The sequence below is a fragment of the Sus scrofa genome, chromosome 5 (assembly GCF_054392235.1).
Source record: "Sus scrofa isolate SSC_HxYL_T2T_F1_AM1 chromosome 5, Sscrofa_HxYL_maternal_Yorkshire_Landrace_v2.0, whole genome shotgun sequence".
In the NCBI taxonomy this organism is placed as follows: domain Eukaryota; kingdom Metazoa; phylum Chordata; class Mammalia; order Artiodactyla; family Suidae; genus Sus; species Sus scrofa.
In genome coordinates, this window is record NC_139387.1 from 57,241,318 (window position 1) to 57,260,006 (window position 18,689).

Below are 18,689 nucleotides of genomic sequence, written 5' to 3' on the forward strand. Positions count from 1 at the left end.
CTTTGCATTGCTACCAAGTGCAAGTTGTCAACTGAGCACCATTTGACCCTCTTTTAAATACCTTAGTGTTCAATTTCAAACCATCCAACATGGCTTGAAATGAACACCATTACACCATTAGAATAGGCAAAGATCTTAAAATGTTTGTCATACTTTTAAAAATTTGGTCCAACAAGAAGCATTAGTCATTGTAAATCAACTATACTTCAATAAAATTTTTAACAATGAAAAAACAACAGCAACAACAACAAAAAAGAAGCATTAGTGATACACAACTTTGGCCAAATTATGGCTCAGCCATGCTTTTGCACCAGTTTTTCAGAATACTTCATATTCATTAAGAAAATTATTGTGTTTATTAGTCTGAACTAATCAGATGAGACTCAGCATAGATATTTATTAAAGAATTGAAAGGGAAGCAGAAAATTCAGTGTAGCCCAGTACCATCATAAGGTATTCTAGGAGTTCCTGAAGTGGCTCAGCAGTTAACTTATCTGACTAGCATCTATGAGGACACAGGTTCGATCCCTGGCCTTGCTGAGTGGGTTAAGGATCCAGTGTTGCCTTGAGCTATGGTGTAGGACGCAGACGACTCAGACGACTCAGATCCTGCGTTGCTGTGTCTGTGGTGTAGGCCAGCAGCTACAACTCTGATTGGGCCCCTGGCCTGGGAACCTCCTTATGCCTCAGGTGTGGCCCTAAAAAGCAAACAAAAAAATAAAGATATTCTAGACTTCAGAGTGGGAGGAAGGGCTAGGTGACCCAAGTGGATGGATGTCAAAAGGACAGAAGGAAAAGATGAACTGTGGTGAAAGCTTTGACTACGGCTTTACAACCCCCACGGATCAGTGCGTGTGTGTGCATGTGTGTTATTGCTCTGACAGAAAAAGCAGAATTGCGTGTGAAATTTCCAGTTGCCCTCTTTCCAGTAACATGGCAATGTCTCAGGATGCTCGGACTTGAATTGTTTCACTTTGACTAAACGGGTATAAGAGAAAGCTGCCTGGAGACGACTGTGTTACACACAGCAGTGAGGACGCTTGTGCAGAAAGGTAAGGCACGTGAAAGATGGAGAAAGCATTGGTGGCACTGTGCCAGCTCTCGCGATAAGTATCTGGCTCATCTGCAGTATCACCAAGTGGTCTCTGCTTTAGCAAGAGCATCATAAAGCTACTCGGTGTCGTAAAAGTAACACTTTATTTAACCTTCCTGTACAAACTTTAGAAGCATTAATCTGTCACAGTAGGCTCTATCTTGTACATGTAAATGGATGAGACTCTGTAATCAAATCCTAAATGTGTATTTGTGGCAATATGGCTTTTCAGTACAACATGTGCTGGGAAGGAACAGACGGAGCAGGGGACAATTAAAGGGAGAGCACCATGCTTGGCGAGACCTTTTTACTCCCTGAATGGCGTTTCCCAGGATGGCACTGATTTCTGAATTTTCATGTTTATTTACCAGCCAGCACAACTTTATTGGGACCCCACAAGGCCTCTCCTCCTCTATCACCCGCAATGGAGACTCATTTAGGCGGAGAGAACCGCTGGTTGATGGATGTGATTCAAGGAGCATTCTAATTTCCTTTCGATACCAAGCTCCAATTATGGAGTGCAGCTCTGTATTCAAAATATTTGGAGTCTGAGAACAGTCCGAAAGAGCAAATGCTCTGTGCATCTTAGACTAGAAAAGGGCAGGCGGCAGCTTCAGGTCTTGGGATTTTGGCTCAGCACTGTTCCCACCCAGATCGTCTGGGAGAGAAACGAGGCATGCGCAGATGCTGCCAGGCCCCTGGAGATTTGCCAGCAAGTTGGGAGTTTATGATTTACCCAGTCTTAAATTTCAGCCACCAGAAACAAACTCCTCTTGACCCAAAACAAAAATCTTAGATTGCTTTTGTATAAACTATTCACTGTTAGGGGCTGAGGCAGAGGAGGAAGGCAAAGATGTAGATTTGACTTCAGATCAGAACAAGGATGCATTAAAAGATATTAATGTGAATAATATCAGCACATTTTCTCTTCAAGATCTTTGCAAGATTTGCATACGTGTTTATTGTGCAAAACATGTGCATCTTGCCTGGAATATATTCATTGTGTAGCATATGGTTCCTTTCAGCAAAGGATCTTAAATGACTTTAACAGAAAGAGCTCCTCCTTTCATTCACTCCCAGGGAGTAAGGTGCTATTTAAGAGGCAATAACTCTTTCCGGAGGGCTCCACTTAGGCCCTTGTAACCGCCTTGTAAGTTGCACGCCCATCAGTTTTTCCCCGTCACTCTCTCTTGGCAGAGCAGGCTGGGCTTAACTGCCCTGGGCAACCTAGGCCCTGCAAATCCATAATAGAAAGCAGGCGTGTCTCTTGCTCATAGTCTGGATGTGGGATTCCCAGAGGGAAATCCAGAGGAATTATTACCTAGGGCAGCGCTGTCCAGTTGGACTATCACATGAGCCACGAATGTAAGCCACGTATGTAATTTTGAATTTTCTAGTAGCTACATTTTAAGAAGTATAAGGAAACAGGAGAAATTAATTTTAAATATCTTATGCAATCCACTATATTAAAGACACTGTCATTTCAACAATTATGTAATCAACACAAAATTATTATTATTACTACTATTATTTTTTTTTCCTTTTTTTGGCTGTGTCCACAGCATGTGGAAGTTCCTGGGCCAGGGACTGAACCTGCATTACAGCAGTGACCCAAATGAGAGCAGTGACTATGCTGGATCCTTAACCCGCTGTGCCATCAGGAGACTCCTAAAAATTACTGAGACATTTCACATGCTTTAATTTGTACTAAATCTTTTCAATCCATATATTTTATTTTCATGGCCTATCTCCATTTGAACTAGCTACATTTCAAGTACTCAGCAGCCACATGCAACTAGTGGCTACCACACTGCATAGCACAGTTCTAAGGAGAATGCTATGGCAAGCCAGAGAATTCTATCCAAGTGAATTTTATTCTGCAGCACAACAGATATCAGGGGCTGAGCTAATGATAATGATGATGGTGGTGGTGGTGGTGATGGTGAAGATACTAATAGCTTATACTTACTATCACTAGTTCACTTTTTACTACTACTACTAGACTTCTTTTTTATTATTTTATACATTTATTTATTTTACTACTACTATGACTATTGCAGGCTCTTTAAAATGTTTTACATGTGTTTACTGAATGAATTCTCAGAAAATGCCTATAAAGTGCAGACTATTATGAGTCACTTTTATAGATGAAGAGACTGGGGCACAGATATGGTACTGTAAGAGTGTAGAATAGCATAGTAGATGAGGGCAAGGACAGGTGAATGGGGTTGCAACAGGTGAATGGGGGACTGCTTCAATGAGGTTGATGGCATTTTTATGCCCTCCTTGTGTTGAGTCAAGGAGAAGGTTTGGCCCATTGCATCAGCTCTGCTATGCTAGACGGCCTCTGAGCCATCATAAAAGTAATGCAATTCCCTAGGCACCTAAGTTACTGCTCTAAAAGGTAAGTTAAGAGAGAAACTAAAGATGAGAAGTGTTGAGAGCGAACTTATACAACTGAGGGGAAAAGCACATGTCGAAAGAATCCTCCATCCTTTGTCTTGAACGTAAATACTCTGTGACAACCTGTGTGCCGGTCACATGAGGGGAGTTTCCTGGCATGGTTCTTGATGGGTGTTATGCCCCTGGAGTTGTGCCCCTAGAGGCTCTGCCCTGTGTTCATTTCCAGGTTGTTCTGGTCTAGAAAAATATGGATTACCCCAAATGAATAATGTATAGACCTAAAGTGGCTCCATTTGTTGAAGGAAATAGAATCTTTGCTACATAATTCTAATATAACATGGTAGAGTATATGTAAGACCCCTAAGTGGTAGAGAAGAGGAAGTTGGAGGAGAGTTGCAGGGGGCCGGGGGGGGGGGTGTGGGGTGGGCAGGAGCTGTGGTGGGGAGCCAGGCAAGGCAGGAGTTAACACGGAGCAGAAATTCAAAGAGGGTTGAGGAGTTCTCCCAGAGGGAAAGTGGGAGAGGCATCTCAGAGATGTCTCTCCCACTTATTCATCTTATAAACCGTGCTGACAGCACACAGTACTTTTTAACAGAGCAACGGGAACACACATCCAGGCAAAAAACGGAGTCCTTTGGCATGAACAACATGTTCACACGCCAAAGCGTGGCCTGACCCACATCCCACTTTTGCACCCCAAATATAATATATATTCCCTCTAAGAAGTGATGAGACGCAGTAAAAGTTTTTTCATCCTCTTTCCATGGCAGCCCTCCTGCTCCACACCCAGCATTCTGTGCAACTTACACGTGGGAAAGACTGGAAAGGTCATGTGACATCAGCTTGGCCCCCACACTGGAACGGGAGTCTGTTGGCAAACGGCTTGCTCCTGCACAATTAATCGAGGTGGAACCACCGACCTATGAGAATGTGCTTCTTTGTTTTCGCCAGGCCATTCAGGAACACGACATGAATATCCCAGAGTACACACTGTTGAACGTGAATGTGAAATTCAATAGAGAAAGAAACAGGTAGAAGAAAGGAGAGAGAAAGGCAGCCTCCCATTTTTCAAGATGTGACTCTTAGCACCTCTTTTTTCTCCCCAGAAAGCACTCAACGTTGATAATGATTGTCAAGACTCAGAGGCCTTTCGGTATTTTGGAGAACATTTCACAAAGCAAACTTTAGTCATGTAAAATGGGTAAACATGATGTGAAATGTATTAACACATTTGGTGAATTCTGCAAATATATTTTTACACAATTAGCTTAATTATTTAGATACATATTAAACCTTGCTTGCCTCAAGCAATTTAACATGAAATGTAATTTCACATATTATCACAAGAAAAACACATTTATAGAAAATCTGTGTCTCTCCTTTCATAATAACACTTCAACCCATCATTATTTGGGATATAAATAGAGAGCTTATATTTCAAGGATGATGAATGCTGTATTTCCAGAGAAAGCATCTCCTGATCCAGTGAACAAGTGGCCCCCTAAATCCTATTCTGTTCATTTGTTTTACTGAAATAGACCCTGGTTCTGCTCCATCAATGATCCTGCAGCAAATACAAAAGAGTATACCCCCTCCTCATTCTGAATGGGAAAGTTCTGTTATTATTTATGTTAAGAAGCTTTGTAAAGTAAAGAGTATGGTGAACTGATACAAAAAGTGTCACAAAGGAAGACCATGGCTTGGCTATCTTCTCATGCCAGCGAGGCAAAGGTAGTTACTTCAACTTTGAAAATTCTATTTAATATTCATTGTTTATTATTGTCCCATGAACTCATTCAATGGACTGTGGGGTAGCATTACTTCCTGAGAGGGCCAGTTATTTTTGGAAATCTATTGTGTCCATCATCTTTGCAACAGAAAAAAAGGGAGCATTAATGAGAGGAGAACTTCATGTTTATATAGTGATTCAAAGATTTTTAAAGAGCTTCCACCTAATTATTGTATTAGGAAGTAACTCGGTGATTGTAGATAATGTTTGGTATTGGCCATTTACCTCTGGAGAAACCCCATTTTATGAAGGGGGAAAATAAATCACAGAGAGAAGAAACCTGCCCGAATCACTGAAATTGTGACAACACAGACAGAAGTATTTTTATCAAATATGTTTTTGGCATTTTACTACACGGCAAGCAATAGCATTTTGAAATGAAGGAGAACATATATTGTGTGTGTGTGTTTATACACTACAGATAGACAGACACACATTCTCCAAAAATTCTCCCCAGTTATGTATATTTGATCTCAAAAACAATTGCATTTACTACATTTTGTAATTTAAAAACTTCTAGAGGTAGTGATAGGAAGAAATTCTCTGCCCAAGGGGAGGGCTGGGCAGAGAGAATAGCAGAACCTTAGCTACTCAAGGTGAGACCATGTGTACCTATATGGTACTCTGCTTGCCTTGATTTTCTTTTGGGGTGGAAATCAGTCATACAGGAAGACCCCTTGACTCCATCTGTGTTGCTTTTCATTTAGAGCTAAACTCAGGGGGATGGGAAATGTCTCTGGAGCTGGTCCAGGTATGTAATAGGAATCGAAGGCAGGACTCTATTAGGGAGACGGGGAAGGAGGCTTGGGGCTGCCAGAATGGAGAAAGGTAATGTGCAGCCCCGTGCACAGCTCAGGTTGGTGTTAATGTCAGTTTAAATCCTTTTCTACTCAACTGCCGAGCCCTGAGCAGAGCCTCCAGATGCCAATCTGACGGAGGGCTGACGCCTCAGTTAGAAAAGCATCTGTTCAGGGAAGATCCAGGGGTGCGAGAACAACGGAGCCATCAACCTTACACACCCAGAAAAGGCCAGCCCAGGGCTCTCGGAAGGACACGCAGCACAGTTCACCTTTGACCTTCCCATGTTTAATGTGCTCACTTTCTACAAACCCAGGGGTCAATGTTGGAGCTGTCTATAACACTGGAGCCCAGTTTTAAATCATGTTTATCTGAGGAGAAAGTTCCTGGGTCTCAGTGAATGAGCCTGGCTGACAACGCAGGCCCCATCTCTCACTATGGTTTGTTTGCTTTCCTCTCCTCACCCAGGTGCATTATCTCAGAGATAATTTTTTTTTTAATTCTCTATGTGAAAAATGGTCATTGTGTGTGTGGCAGAGACTGCAACACTCCCTAGATATTCCATTTGCTCCCTCACAGGTAGGTGGGGCCACACAATGGATCCAATGAAACATGTGTGGAAATGACCTGTCAAAAGCCTCAATGTGATGATGTGATTCTCAATTCTCCATTTCCCTGAAGTGGCCAATGAGGAAGGCATGTGTTCCAGCAGAGCAGCCACCAGATGACTGAACCTCTGAGGGGCTGGTTCCCTGAGTGACCACATGGAGCTGAACCTCTCACTCACTCACATTGAGTATGGCCCATAAGTGCAAATAAATATATGCGGGTTTAAGCCACTGCTACCCCAGGGTAGCCTAGCCCTTCCTAACAAATTCAATGGGAAGGTGACAACTTTGGCAATATTCTAAAGTAACTAAATTATGACATGAAGACCCATATCAGGAGCCTATAAAAATATGCCTATGTCTGCAGATTGGAGGTTTGTCTTTTTCTGTTACAGCTCCTGATGTAAAGACTTTATCAATAGACAAACTAAAATTAGATGTTCAGTAGCAAGGCCTTTTTGGAAGATTCCCAACATCTGATTGGTTGCCAAGTTTGGTATTTTACCACTAAGCATATCCTGCATCTGTCTGTTCTCCCCAATTCTGCAGTCATTAAGCTGAGGGTCCACTGCCTCTCACCTAGGCTGCAGCCTCATTCTTAGTAGCCCCTAGTCTACTAGCCTAATTTCAGCCCCATGCCCTTTCGCTCCCTGAGTAATAATTTTTCAATAGGTTCTCATTGCTCTTCAATTCTAAAATACTGAATAAGGCTCCAAAAGGCTCCATGTGAATGGATGACAAGCATGGAAGGTCATCCCACTCAGGTTCATCCCCTCATCCCACCAAGGTTCCAAAGGGCTCCTAGGGTTAACTTGCCTGGGCCTAATCAACTAGTGGAGATTTAGCTCTAGGTTCAAAGCAGAGTGTTTGTCAAATAGCTATATAATGTTAGCAGCACTCATTTCCAAAACTGAGGCTAGGACAAGTAGGAGGAAAGAAAGATGTGGTTAAACCAAAGTGGACTAGCATTTATTTTTGTCACATGTCTCCATAAAATTTAGCTTTTTGAATAAAGGTATTTTCTAAAGCCAAGTTTGGATCTTGTGATCTCCCTCTGAAGACTCTCCATGAGTGTTTACAGAATATTCAAGGCCCTGCCCGTTCTGGCCCAGGCATTTCTCTTTGTCCCCCAAAGGCAGTCTGTCCTTTATACAACTTTATGCTTTTGTATGCACAGCTCTGGGAGAGAGGAGCTGGAAGACAATGTTTCTGTTTTGATTTTCTACCCCTTTCATCACTTTCAAGACCTGATTCCAGTGTTACCTTGGAATACACATGAGTACTTGGACTGTTCTTGGGTACACTTCCCTGAATCTTTCAAACAAGTTCATTGAGCTCTCCCAGCAGTGGGTTAATAGTTCTGCCCCAGGATCAATCATTATCATATAATTATCCTTATCACTATTATTACATCATTAATTATCATTATATGTTATATTATATCATTATGCATAAGTCATATCATTGTATGTTTCTTTCTCCCTAGATTATAAACTGCATGAAGACAGGAATGCCATATTGCCTAGCCCAGTATCTTTTTCTCTTCCTCAAATCCATAGGCCAGTTCTAACATCTAATGTACCTTGTAAACTCTCAATAAATGCTCTTTTACTGGCTTTCCTTTAGGATATTATTAGAGGAGAAAGTATAAACTACTGGGATATATACATATATATACTTTTAAAAATTGTTATCCTGAGTGATTACAACACAAACTTTATTAATAGACAGTAATTATAAATGACTAATTCTTTTTTAAAAAAGATGCTATTACTCCACTCAATGTGTTATTTCTGAGGTTCCCCAGGATCCTTGAATGCCAGGAGAAGGCAAAGGGCAAAGTGCTGCTGGGAACCACTCGGAGCAATAAAAATGGTGTACCTGCCATCTAGTGGTGATGATGTGTAAATGCACCTGGACTTGATTAAAGAGATCTCCAGGGCCAGTCTAGGGTGAACACAAAATACAATTAATACCCGATATGTATTGAGCCCCTACTGTGTCTCAGGCACTAAGATAAGTGCTTCATATGGATTATCTAATTTAATATTCAATACAATCAATTTGCAGTAGACTCTAACTTTGCACCCATTCTAGAGGTGAAAAGTTTGAGGCACTGAAAAATTAAGGTTTCCAACCCTGGCAGCCTTATTTCAGAGCCCACATCCTGAACACTTACAGTGTAATAAATGATGGTCAACTGAGCTAAGCTTTATATGGAAGCAGTAATTTCTGTGTTAATATACACTATCATTGTTAAAATGTGTTTATAATTTTAGAGCTGGAAAAATACATTCACATTTGTTTCATCTTTACAACAACCCAATTACTATCATCCTTGCATTACAGATGGAAAAACTCTATCTCAAGAGAAATGAAATAATTCACTAAGATCTCATAGCCGGTAATTGACAGATGCAGGATTAAACTTGAATTTTAGTTTCCAAACTCCATATTGTATCCACTACACTTCATTTCAAGTATACTGATGACAAAAATGCCACAAAGACTTTTCTTTGATGGAGTTTTTTTTGTTTTGTTTTGTTTTTGTTTTTTTTTTTCAAATCTTGTTCTTTTTTAAGGCCACACCTGCAGCATATGGACCTTCCCGGGCTAGGGGTAGAATCAGAGCTGGAGCTGCTGGCCTACACCACAGCCACAGCAACACCAGATCCAAGCCAGGTCTGCAATCTACACCACAGCTCACAGCAACACCGGCTTCTTTAACCCACTGTGCAAGGCCAGGGATCAAACCCACATACTCGTGGATACTAGCCAGGTTCATTACTACTGAGCCACAACGGGAACTCCTGGAGATTATTTTGGGTTTTTTTGGTAGGGGGGCATGACCATGGCATGTGGAAGTTCCTGGCCCAGGGTTTGAACCTGTGCCACAGCAGCGACCTGAGCCACTGCAATGATAGCAATGATACTTAACCTACTGTGCCTCAAGGAAACACCCCACCAAGAGTTTTTATAAGCCTATTTAAAAATTTTTAAAAAAAGATTTTCCTTCTTCAAATGTTTATGGCCCATTTCCTTGAAGGCTGAATGCACTGAGGATTTGAAGGAGAGCCTTGGTCTATCAGAGCACATGCAGCACAGTCACCAGTTATCTTCCATCCCAGAGCCTGTCCCATGCCCAGCACTCCATCTGCCAGAACATTCATCTACCAACAGGTCAAATAACGAGCACCAACTCCAGACCTAAGAAAAAACGTTTCTCTCTCTAAGCATGGCTGACTTTAAAATACAATGTTTTTGTTGTATTGACAAACACTAAGTAACAGACTGCCACTTCCTCCCAGCATCGCCCTTCAGGAAGTCTGCTCAGACCCTATTGGTCAGTGGCGAAGCAAGAACTAGCTCCTGAGTCCATGGTGCTCAGATTGGGTCTCCATGTGACTTTACAACACAAATCTCAGCTTCTGATTATAGAATATGTTTTTTCCGTTCATTGAAAAGCCCTCTCTGTTTATTTTGGCCACAATTCAAGCATTCTCATCTTTTGTCTCTTCGACACTCCGTTTTACTCCTTCTCTTAGAATACATGTTGAGATCCTATTCTGTTGTCCCTAACCTCAAGGACACTGCATTCTAGTAGGCTAATCTATACACATCAAATGAATAAACAAGATCCTTCCAGCTTGTGCTGAGTGACGGGGAAGGAAATAAAGAGCTGATGGTGAAGAGTAAGAGTGTTGGGGGCACTTGTATTTCTGGGCATTTGAGTGGCAACCTGAAGGATGAAAGGGGCAGGGAAGGGGGCGCAGTTACCATTACTGGGAATGTTTGTGCTCTTTTCAGATGCAGTCCATGTGGACTATTTGTCTATACGAGCATGCCTCTGACCTCCTTCCTATCTTCTTATCTATCCATCCATCCTCTGATCCTCTGATCTCTTGGCGACTATAGTCTATCAGTATATATATCCTCATGCAGATTTATGCATCCCTGCCCTGATGCATTTGAGCATCACGCTTACATGTAAACTCCTTAAACTCCATTTCCCAAGTTCTTCCTATTTCTACCTCGCTTGCTGCCTTGATGTGATGGAGCGAATAAGAGAGAAGTAGCAGGCAGATTTTTGTGGTGAGAGGCAGGAAACGGGAAGAGGGTAAAAATAGCTGAAAGAAATGATCCTGGAGAGACAATGGGTTTGATTATAGAAGGCTCAGGACAGATGAGAGTTATACGATCACAACATTGGCAAGTAAAATGTCTCTAAAGAGAACAAATTTCAAGTGATCTAAAACTAACTGTTCTCTTAGCACATGGATGATTTTGAATCACTTGCATTTTGTGACATCAGATGAAAATTAAACTCTTAAATATTTTGCTGCCCACAGAAATCATCTCTTTATCACAGCAGTGACAGTGTGTGGGTTGTTCTTTGGTAAGGTGCAGAGAACCTCAATTACTATGCCTTCATGGAGGATATATAATATGAAGAAGAATTCAAATGTCTGCAGAAAAGTAGAATTTTCTTATTCAATAATTTTGTGTTCTGTATTTTTGCATCCTATCTCCTCACTTTCCTAATCCCTCCCATGGTATGTAAACAGACCTAAAAACAATGACAAAAAAAAAAAAATTCTCGTTTTTTTTCTTTATTCCTCTTCAGCTAGCATAGCCAGAAAATCCTTCACAGAAGAGACGAGCTAGATATATCCAACCTCACGCACCATCAACATGGTTATCAGCCATGGAGCATTTTCATTACATTGACAGTATAAGACGCAAAGGGAACACAGCTGGATTTTGCAATCCCAGGCTGAGTCTGCAGGGCTGACTGTGAGAAATAGCATCTTTTCACTTATACACTGAGAAAATTTGAACTGGAAGTCATCAAGAGGAACTATGGAAGCCCCATGATGTCACTCTTATTGAGAGACTTTTCAATATCTGAGCTTTGGTTGAACACAAGTAATAAGCAGCATAAGCAAAGTGATTATTAAAATAATATTTAGAGATACACAAATGCCTAATGCTTGAGATTTTGTAACAGATATGTTTCAGATAATTCATGATCCTGAAGTATTTTTCAAAATAATTAATTCCACACTTTAAAAATTGTGTATCTTCTTTCCTCTTCATTACCAGCCCTCAAAGCCACTCTTTCTTTTTTCTTTTTTTTCCTAGAAAACCACTGTAACTGAACAAGACTCACCATGAAAGAAATGAAATTTATGGTTATAACAGCAGCAGTAAAATAATTCCCCTATTGTTTGTCTTTTATGGCTCTTTGGTTGAGGATTGAATTTTTATTATGTTTGTTTTTAAATGTCATATTTAGAATTATTTTTCTTGATCTCTTATACAAGTGGACCTCTGTTTCTGTTCCAGACATTATCGAAGTGCAAGCCAAGGTATTCCATATGCTCTCTTTTTGCTTAACCGCTTAATCAAACCGTTCTCCTGAAGGAAAGAAGACCACTCGTTCTTTAGCGCCCATTTAATTAATTGATTCTCTTCATAAAGGACATAAAATTGATGCTTGGGACTAGTTGCCTGAAAATGGAATGAATGTAATATCTGCATATATGTGTCTTTCCATCACACGCACATCTTCTCTCCCTCCCCTCACATAATGTCGTAGACAGCCAGCCTTTACCTGGCAATGGCGCAAAACGCACGTTACCTTCCGGACACTTAGTCCAAAGTAGATTGTCTCTGGATTGTTTCTGAAATATCTCAAGACTCCATTGATGATGCAGACTTTTCGTCTCATCTTTCAGTTCTCTGCAATGGAAACATCCTACTGTAGGGCACAGAGAACAATATCGAATCTCCTGGGACAGACCATGATGGAAAAGAATATAAAAAAGAACTGTGTCATTTTGCTGTACAGTGGAAACTGGCACAACATTGTAAATCAACTACACTTTAAGCAAAAAAAATATATTCTCAAATACCCATGCTTATTTCTCATCCAACATCACTAGCTGAATCTTGAGCTATTGTATCCAATTCAGCCATTTTCCTTTTGTCAAAAGTGAACATTTGTAAATTTCATAAAAAAAAACATACTCAGTATTTTGTAATAACCTATAAGGGAAAAGAATTTAAAAAAGAAAATATATATTTAACATTAATAATATATATATATTACTGAATCACTGTGCTGTACACCTGAAACCAACATGTTGCAACAACTAAACTTCAATTTTAAAAAAGTAGAAATTTATTTAACATGTTGCCAATCTCCTGACCCATCCTATTATTTTTTTTTCTCATTGAGCTCTTGTATTTGTGTGAATTGTTATGAACCTTAATTAGGACATTAAAATTCTCCATGATGATCCTCTTTTGTCACTGGAATAAGAAAAGCTATCCCTTGGCACCTCCCCCACACTGTCTTTTAAAATATTTAAAGGCAAAAAAAAAAAAAAAAAAATCACAAGCTCAGCTTATGTAATGCTCTTTATCTTTGCTGAATCACAAGATAAAGGGCCAAATCTTCATATGCTGTAAACTGCTACAATATCTGGTAGGTTTGCTGGTATTAGTTGTCTATTTTGGAATTTGAAATGAAGATGCTTTTATCATTTTAAAATACTGAGCCATGAATTGCCAAAAAATTAAGAAAAAAAAAAAAAAAAAAAAGACTTGGAGAGAAATGTACTGTATCAGACAAGGTAAGATATGGGTCCCTTCTGATTTCAATTAGGCCTAGCCAGTCTGTTCTGGCCTTGTGGTTTTACTGCCTGGGGCCAGCCAGTTGCTCACCCTGGGAGTGCCGGGCTAGCTTGCTTTCTGTCTCACTCTGTCTTTATTCTCCTGGGTCTCTCAGTCAAGCCAGCCAGCCTCGTACCCCAAGTGTATTTCTAGGCTACCAATTCTGAACTCTTTGGGGAGTCTGCGTCCCAAGCAATCACCAAATGGGCCAGTTACTTTTTAGAATAGAGTCCAATTACTTTTTAGAATATAATGCCTCCATTTGGGTTTGCTTATTGTTTTCTCAGGGTTAGTAGATTCATATAACATATTTGGGTTAGGAACATTACCAAGATAACTGTCCATCATGATACACTGGTGATGTGCTGTTCTTTACTAGATGAGGTGGGATGTGATGTTGGATTATTCCAATCTTGATGATGTTAAATTGGACCACGTGATTAAGCTGGGGCCTGCCAGCATTCTATAAAGTTAACTTTTCCCAGGTGATAATTGGCTTTAAAAATAAATACTTCAGATAAATTGTTTGTTAAAAACCATAAACAAAAGCCCCATTGAGCAGAGGGGGAAAAGAAAGCATCTGGCCCAATTGCTTCTGAAGTCTGTGGCCTGCTCCACACCCCCTTCCATTTGCATTGTATTGGGAGTAATTAGCCCCTGGCCACACCTAGAAACAAGTAGAGCTGAGAAATGTGGTTCCTGGTTGGGCAGCTGCCTCCTCCCAACAAGGGAACTCTATGGAAAGTGGAGCACAGATTGGTTGGTGGATGGGGTAGCATAGGGGGAAGGTTTTCCTTTGGGGTATAATTTTCCATACAATAACTGCTATTCACTGAGCACTTATTTTGTGTCAAAGGTAATGCTAGTTTTACATGGCATTCATTCAAAGTTCTTAGGAAATAAGAACTGTTATCCCTATTCTAAAGATAAATAACCCAAAGCTTTCTGAACTGACAAGCAACTTGCCCAGGTGATAGGATTCTGTCAACCAGAATGGAGAAAGAATGGAGAACGAGAGTCTGATTCAGATCTTGGCTTTGACTGTTTTGTTCCATGACCTTTGGGAAGTTACTGTATCTTTTTTTAAGTTGCAATTTTCCCATCTATAAATGGGAAGGATGCTGATGTCAGAGTAATATTTTTTTTAGAAAAGATAAGGCTTATCAAGTTCTGATCTTGGTATTTCACTAAGTACAGGGATTTCATTAGGCCCCTGGACCCCTGGGATTCTCAATCTCTCCCATTGTCTGCTTCCTCACCTGTCAAAATCAAAGGATGGTGGTTGAATATAAATGACTGAATATATAAAGTGATCAGCTCAGTTTATGTTGCATAATAAGCATTTAACAAGTGTTTGTATGTTTCCTAGTTCTGCAGTAACCACCAACTTGGTAGCTTAAAGACATACATATTTGTTATCTTATAGTTCTAATGGTCAGAGGTCCAAGATCAGTGTCACTGAGCTAAAGCTAAAATGTCAACATGCCTTCTGAGGTTTCCAGGCTCTGGAAGCTGTCTGTGGTCCTTGGCTCGAGGTCCTCCCTTCCATCTTCAAAGCCTAAGTGTACTTCTCCTCCTGACCTCTGCTTCTGTCCTTACATCCTCCCTCTCTGACCCTCCTGCCTCCTTCTTATAAGGACCATTGTGATTCCATGAGGCCCATCCAGATTATCCAGCAGAGTCTCCCCATCTCTTCTCAAATTCCTCAATTTAATCACATCTACAAAGTCCTTTTTGCCATATAAGGTAACATATTCACAGGTTCTGAGGATTCAGATGTAAACTGCTTTCGGGACCATTGTGCAACCTGCGACATTGTTAGCAGTAATAGTTGTATTATTAGAAGTGACACCAAATTAAATGAGATGATAAATGAGAGGATGCATCTATGCGAATAGTACGATGCCTGGTATTCAGAAAGTCTTAGGTCCCTCATCTCTCAAAAGATCCTTAAAGCCTCTGGTACTTAAAGAGACCAGCTTTGTTCCCCAGATAAATAAGAAGAATCCATGAAATTATCTAGCCAATTCAATTCAAGAGAGTAAAAACTAATAATAAAATAAGCAAATAAACAGGGCTGATGTGTGTGTCTGAGTTGGTATAAAAATTCTGGAGAAAATTAAGATTTTTTTTGGTTTGATTGCTTTTTTGGAGAAATCTGAATAGTTTAGGCTTCTTCTACTTTGTCACAAAGAACTGGCTCAAGTCTCTCCTTTCTATTTTCTTACAGTTTGGCTAGAAATACTGTCTCCATAACTTTCCCTACTGTGACATGAGCCTGCTGCAAGATATTCGAAGACCATGGGCCTTGACAGGCCTATGAGGGAAAGCTCATCTTTGGGCTTCCAATGGGAGAAATGATTAAAGACACAGCAGAACCAGACATTTTTAGAAACTTCCATGTACATGGGAGGAGCCTAGCTTAAAAAGTAATAATTTTTTTTTAAAAGCCAAATTGCCTGGCTGAACCTATAGATGATCTGGCTTTCAGTTAGTTTAAGATATATTTTATGACATGAGAAACATGAGAACATGTGTTATCCGGCCTGTGGAGGAAAGCTACACCCCTCCATTCTAATCATTTATTTCACCAATCCAAAGGAAATCTCTTAAGGCTTTAAAAGGTTGGGTTAACAACACTGAAAATATTTTTATTTTTCACACTCCTCTGCTTTTCCTGGTTCCATCTGGGACCAGAAGCCAGCAAGTTGAAATACCAGGAGAAAGGCAGTCCTCAAACATTTCCAGCCTGAGGAGAGGCAGGAAATAGCAGAAAGCTCAGAAGGGCAGACTTTCTTTTCTGCTTACAAGATTTCCAGGCTAATTTAATATGTTAACAAGTTTGTATAGGTATTATTCAATGTCACTTGGGAATACCCAAGTTTTGAAAGCCATTAGGGCTTTTGTTTTCCCCAAATGAATATTCATCTTTAGTGTCACTGTGTTATTCATTGTTAATAGAAATGATATCATTTTTATTTATGTAACTTTCTTGTGTGAATTCCAAATAACATCACTAGGGCAAATATTAGCTCTCAAAAGTTCTCAGCAGATCAGAGTTGAGAGGGAAAGTTAGCATATTTTTAAAAGATGAGCATGATATGGGTTTCAGTTCACTGACAAATACGGCTAAATCTTTATTTAGTTATATGAATAAATGCAAGGAAAAGTGGGAGGAATACCAATTGTTTAAGAAAACCAAAATGATTTAGCAAAGAATGTTCAAAAAAATCTCAATATTTTCTGCACATAAGTAAACTCACCAACTCAAAGTTCTCCAAATATGGCTTCGGAGGGCTTTGGAGGAACCTCAGCCAATTCTCATGAGTCAACAAAATAAAAATATCTTAAGGGAATGATTTAATAGATTTCCCATTCTTGGTTGTAATAGAATAGGTCTAATTTTTTTTTAATCTATATAACATTGTGAAATTGGGCTTTGTCTGATGCTTGGACCTTTTCACAGACTCATATGAAAAAACACTAGAAACTCTAAATAAAGGGGTAATTTGCAGCAGCAGCTGAGTCATAAGGGATTTAGAGATCATGGCAATCAAGGAGACCGAGGTTCCATCATCAAAAATTCTATAAACAATAAATGCTAGAGAGGGTATGGAGAGAAGGAAGCCCTCTTACACTGTTGGTGGGAATGTAAATTGGTGCAACCACTATGTAAAGCAGTATGGAGATTCCTCAAAAAACTAAAAAATAGAAATTACCATATAATCCAGCAATCCCTCTCTTGGGCATCTATCCAGAGAAAGCCATGACTCAAAAAGATATATGCACTCCAGTATTCACTGCAGCACTATATACAATACTCAAGATATGGAAGCAACCTAAATGTCCATCAACAGAGGAGTGGATAAAGATGTACATAGACACAGTGGAATATTACTCAGCCATTAAAAGGAATGAAATAACAGCATTTATCATGCTAAGTGAAGTTAGACAGTGAGACATAAATATCATAAGATTCCATCACTTATATGTGGAATCTAAAAAAGGATACAAATGAACTTATTTTCAGAACAGAAACAGACTTACAGACTTTGAAAAACTTATGGTTACCAAAGGAGACAGGTTGGGGGTGGGGAATGGGCTGGGGGTTTGGGATGGAAATACTGTAAAATTAGGTTGTGATGATGGCTGTACAACTATAAATATTAAAAAAAATTCATTGAATTAAAAAAAATAAAATAAACATAAAAAAAGTTAACTTGATAAAAATAAAAAGGAGACCAAGCTTTCACTTACCCCAAACAGTGAAGAAACAATGGATTTAATTCACACCAAGTATGCATTTGTGTGAGATGTGTACTGGGTCCTTTTAGATCATGAACATGTTGAAGACAGGACTGACGTCTGTAATGCATCTCATAGAACATCTCTAGTAGTTTCTAGTCACTGTTCAACATGTATGGAGCAGCCAGTTCAGAAACTGGGCTCTGTTAGACTAGAAACAGCTTCCTAACCATTTTTGATGAAATTATTGATTTATGCATCTTGTCTTCAAATATTTATTAGTTTTCTACTGCATGCCTTAGATGAGACTATGCTTTAGATATTCAGGAATCTCTTTCATTAAGGAGCTTACAGTGTCATGAGAGAATACAGATAAGTGGGTTAAAAAACATAATATTACAAATATGGAAAAGTGCTGAAAAAGAACAGAATATGGGGTGGGAAAGAAGGGTTCAGGAGAAACCTATGTTTTATATAACAGTTGCTATGTAACCTGGATTCATTAAAAGAACAAAAGACGATTCCAAGGAACTGTATGTTCAATTCTTGAGAGTGTGTGATCTGGCCAGATCACACACTTTGACTCATCCATTAAAGAAACAGCAAAAGGATGTCATCTGTCTTCCAATGTGAAGCCACTTGGCTTCTCCAAGAACATCTTTTGAGCCTCTTAACCCATGACACACTCTCATTCTTATCTACCTATCTGTCCACCATCCCTGGGGAAAAGTCAAGCTAAGTGTTCCAGCCAGTTTACCTTCCCCATTGTCCCAACAATATGATTTCAACCACCCCACATTTCTCTGGTACCATCTTTTCCCATCATTTCTAAGTCTCCTCACAATTTCAGAAGGTACAGATGACTTTTCCCTAATAATACCATGCCGCAAAGGGACAAATCTTAAAAGTTGAAGGGTCATAAAGTCCTCATAGCCAGGATCCCTTGGTTTACCCTAAGCTGCATGTTCCCAATTTATGTATGATTGGATTCTCTTCTCATTGAACTTGTCTGGGTAACTGGAGTGAAAACAGGTTGAACCTAAGCAGGAGAGTGGTAAAGGAGTTGATAATGGGT

At 39.8% G+C, this 18,689-nt stretch overlaps 1 protein-coding gene across 14 annotated transcripts in view; it reads right to left on the minus strand.

Moving 5' to 3' along the window:
• LOC110260723 (uncharacterized) overlaps nucleotides 1–18,689 on the minus strand; it is a 630,954-nt gene that overhangs the window by 191,881 nt on the left and 420,384 nt on the right. For 7 of the 14 annotated variants that reach the window (XR_014803738.1, XR_014803737.1, XR_014803733.1 and 4 more), the window contains one exon: nucleotides 9,226–12,483. The exons of 3 other annotated variants lie outside the window; for them this stretch is intronic. The gene's annotated coding sequence lies outside the window, so the exon portion shown is untranslated. Of the gene's footprint in view, nucleotides 1–9,216; nucleotides 12,484–18,689 lie in introns of those variants that run through there. 4 more of the 14 variants (XR_014803730.1, XR_014803731.1, XR_014803736.1 and 1 more) reach the window with 2 other exon arrangements.